Raw genomic sequence first — 4,117 nt, 5'->3', positions numbered from 1 at the left:
TCCATCCATCCATCCATCCATCCATCCATCCATCTCCTCCTGCTGTTCCTGGCTCTGTGGCTCCCCGTGATCCTCCCAGAGCCCAGGGCTGTGCTGGGAAGGGCAGCACGGGCAGTGTCCCTGGGGTGGGAGCTCTGCTGGAACAGCTCTTCCTGCCTCGCTTTTCCAGAGGGCAGAAGGAGCTGTGGAGGGCAGAGATGGTCCTGAGTGGAGGGCAGGGGCTGTCACTGCTCCGTGTGCCCTGACACAGCCCTGGCTCTGCCAACTCTGTCCCTGCTGCCTCAGGGGAGCGTTTTAATGGCCTTAAAAATGAGTGTGGTCCTCCCTGTGTGCTCCTTGTGTGCCCTTCCTGTTCCCGGCTGCCCTGTGCTCGGGCTGGGGCTGCCACGGGTGTGCTCAGAGCTCTGACTGCCTCAGCCTCATCAAATCCCAGGTTCAGAGCTCTGAGATGGATTCAGCAGCTGGCTTTGTGCCAGCAGCCCCTGCCACAGGAGCTTCCTGCAGGGGCTGGAGGTGATGTGGTGATGGAGTGGGTCCGGATGCAATTCCTGACCCTGGGAGCCTCYGTCCCTCTGCTTCCTGCCTGCACTTATGGGAGGCTGAAAGTGCCTCTTGCCGTGCTGTGGTGGCACTTTTGGGACACTGTAATTTCACAGAGCTTTTGGGTTTTCTGTCCTGCTGTGTGGCCAGATGGCCGTGGGCCTGTGGGTGATTTATCTTGGTCTGCCATGSAGGGGGAGGAAGCCGAGCAGAGGGGCTGAGTGCTGTCACTGAGCCGTGAGAGCCACGGGAATTTGGATGCTCTAGTTTGCTAACCAGAAGGACTTGCCCTGCTCTGTGGAAGCAAATCCTCCAGGCCATTTGTGCTTTTTGAATAGAACAGCACAGAATTCCTCCTTTCCTTTCCCTCCCCACCATTTCCCTCTCTGTCTTCCACATCCACTTGGCTCCCCCTTCATTCAGGACCCCATCAAAAGTTGTCCTTATTTTCACAGGCCCTTTACAGACCTTGAGCCTCTTGGCTGCTCTGTCTGTTGTGCCCATGTCTGGGTGGCCTGGCCCTCCCCAACAATCACAGTCCTGGAATCACAGAATATTTTRGTTGGAAGGACTCTAAAGATCATCCCTTCCCCTCCATGCCAAGGGCAGGGACACCTTCCCCTGTCCCAGGCTGCTCCCAGCCCCAATGTCCAACCTGGCCTTCGACCCTTCCAAGGATCCAGGGGCAGCCACAGCTTCTCTGGGCACCTGAGCCAGGGCCCCCCACCCTCATTRTAAAAACCATCTTCCATTTATCTAACCTAAATTCCCCCTCAATCTTCCTTTCCCAATCTTGGCAGCTCACTGATAGTTAGAGCCTTGAAAACTCATTTCTGGTGAGACTTGAAAGCTCATTCCTCGGTCTCTGCTTCATGGTTTCCCCCTCCTCTTATTTCCAAAATATCTTTGAAAGAATTCCAGCCAGAGATGGTTGCATGGCCCAGAACTGTGTGGGGGGAGGCAGAGGAGCTGCTTYGACCTTGCAGTGCCCTGGCACAGCTGGAGCCAGGCTGGCAGAGCTGATTCAGCCCTCCTGCCCCCTCGCCGATGCTCTGATATGTCACATCAGCGTAAAGGAAAGGAATTAATGGATTAAATAGGAATAATCTGCCAGGCAGAAATAGAACGGGATGAGACCAATTCAGGAGCACTTGGAACGTGATGCTGCTGGAAGGTCAGAGCAGTGTGGGGCTGTGTGGGCAGCAGCTGCTGTACAGGTGCTGTGGGTCAGTTCTGCTGATGTGAACTGTTCCTGGGGTGGATTTCAGCCTGGACAGKGCATTCCTTGGGCATTGCAATGCTGCTGCAGGAGGAAGAGCCTGTGACCCATGTGCTGGTGTAGGGCTGAGCCTCACAGCCYTCCCCAGGAAGGAGAGAGAGCCCCAGGGGAGGTTCATTCACCTGGTTCAGGTTGGAAGTCAGGGAAGATTTCTTGGCTGAAAGGGCTGTCCAGCCCTGGCACAAAGTCCCTGTCCCTGTTTTACCTGTGGGTGTGGCTCCTGGGGACACGGGGACATGGCTCATGGTGGCCTTGGCAGTGCTGGGGAATGGGAGGGTTTGATGACCCAGATGGTTCCACGGATCTGTGATCTGGACAGCAGTGGATCCAGATCTGCCTTTGATCTGGACCATTGCTGAACCAAATCATTTGGTAAATGACTGAGATAAAGAGCAGATGCTCTGAGAGAGGCGAAAYCAAGCTTTTACAATGCTCATTAAAAGTTAAATTTAAGGATGAATAAAGGCACTTTGGATATTTAATCAGATATTAGTTCTGGATGTAACTACTGCAAATAAATCCCTGACCTCTGCTGATCCAGAGTCTGACAATGAGGGCAAGGGTTTATTCATCTGCTTAGGAGGATTATTCCAGCTCTGTTCCATCCAGAGGCACTGCTGGGTTTCCTGCTGTTGCTGTAGGGGATCCCAGCYCTGCCTGGCCTGGGGTGCTGGGCTCTGCAGGGTTATGGAATCGTGGAATTATGGAATCATGGATGGGTTGGGCTTGAAAGGACCTTAAAGCCCATCCAGTTCCATTTTTTGTTGTGGGCAGGGACACYTTCCCCTGTCCCAGGGTTCTCCATGCCCRGTCCAGCCTGGCCCTGGGGGTCCAAACACCCAAAGAACTGCAGCTCTGTGGAGGGGGCTGGCACTGGCAGTGCATGGCACAGCCTGGAGCAGTGACCCAAAGTGACAGCAGCACAAGGGATCCCACAGCTCGGGCTCAGGGATGACCAGACCTGCTGAGCTGGGTTTGCTGGAGCCACAGAGCTGCACAGCCCAGCTTTGTGTTCTCAAAATGGGAATGGGCAGGGCTGGGAATGGCAGCTGTGCCCTGCTGAGGGATGGCACATTTTGCACCCCTGTGGGTGCCCARAAGGGCCCTGCACTGTGGGGATTGTGCTCACATGGTCCCAGGGCATCCTGCAGCTCGTGTGCTGGTGTTGGCACAGCAGCCTGCCTGCCTGCCCAGACAAACAGAGCTGAGTGCTTTCCCTGCAGTGTTTGGGTCCGTGTGCCATTCACGGGACAAAGCCCAGCCCAGGCAGAGCTCAAAGCAGGGATTAGGCAGGGGCTGCCCTGTGTGCCCGTGAGCTGGCAGCTGCCCCAGAGCAGCGCTGGGAGCTGGGCAATGAGGGACAGAGCTGCGTGTGCCAGCCCTGGGCTCTGCTCCCTTCCTGCCTTGCCCTCCCTGAACCACTGTGGCTCTCAATGATGGCATTTCCTGGGGTCTGCAGCCCTGGGGGACCTTCCCCACCCTGCCCCGTGGAAGGTTTTCCAATTGTTTATTTTCCATAACAAATAGCTGTCTGTGGGCAGTGTTTTGCAGTGGTGGAAAGCTGTCTGTGGGATGCATTTTCCAGCAGGTGTTTGGATCCCTGTGTTGGTAATTCCTTGAAATTCAAGTGAAAACCTGCTTTGGCACGGGTGAATTGAGCTGTACATCCCATTGACTCTCATGTTTTAGCTCTCACTCTCGGGCAGAGGCAGCTGCCTTTGGGATATCYTAATTTGTACCAAAAAAAAAGTTTCATTTGTACTCATAAAATACATGGACATCTGTGCTGGGTGAGGCTGAGTTTGGGGCTCACCAGATGTGTTGTTCAGGTGGTTTTTGCTGTGCTGGGTGCAGGCAGGGCAGGGGGCTGGGGCCAACCCTGGCAGTCTCCCCAGGGACAGGTCCCCTCCCCGGGGTACAGGAGGTGCTTTGGACAGATTTGACCCAAAATTCATTCCCATCTTCCTGTCCCTGTTGCTYTTCCGCTGCCAGATGCTGTCAGGTCTTTCCTCTTCAGGTGATKTTTAYAACTYCATGCTTTCATGGAATCACRGAACAGTTTGGTTTGGGTTCTCCAGCCCATGGATGGCTTGGGTAGATGGGTGCAGGATTTATAGGATTTYCCTGGGACTCCTCAAGCAAGACACCTCATGTGCCATTTTCTAGGATTTATTGTGTCAAAATGTACAATCTCATTTTTTTCCAAGCAATCCATTGTCAACTTTCCAGACAAGTTTGGGTTATCTCCCCTTGATCCCAGGCTGGGTTTTGGTGGATGAGACAGAGCCCAGGGCAGGT

At 54.4% G+C, this 4,117-nt stretch overlaps 1 protein-coding gene across 4 annotated transcripts in view; it reads left to right on the top strand.

Moving 5' to 3' along the window:
- The window catches only part of ARHGAP26 (Rho GTPase activating protein 26), a 104,033-nt gene that overhangs the window by 53,739 nt on the left and 46,177 nt on the right, over positions 1–4,117 (top strand). The gene's annotated exons all lie outside the window — the stretch shown is intronic.

Source organism: Malurus melanocephalus, unplaced genomic scaffold (genome assembly GCF_030028575.1).
Source record: "Malurus melanocephalus ecotype Western Australia unplaced genomic scaffold, MMel_1.1 scaffold_730, whole genome shotgun sequence".
Taxonomy (NCBI): Eukaryota; Metazoa; Chordata; class Aves; order Passeriformes; family Maluridae; genus Malurus; species Malurus melanocephalus.
The sequence above is the reverse complement of the archived record's forward strand: the minus strand, read 5'-3'. Positions and strand labels throughout refer to the sequence as shown.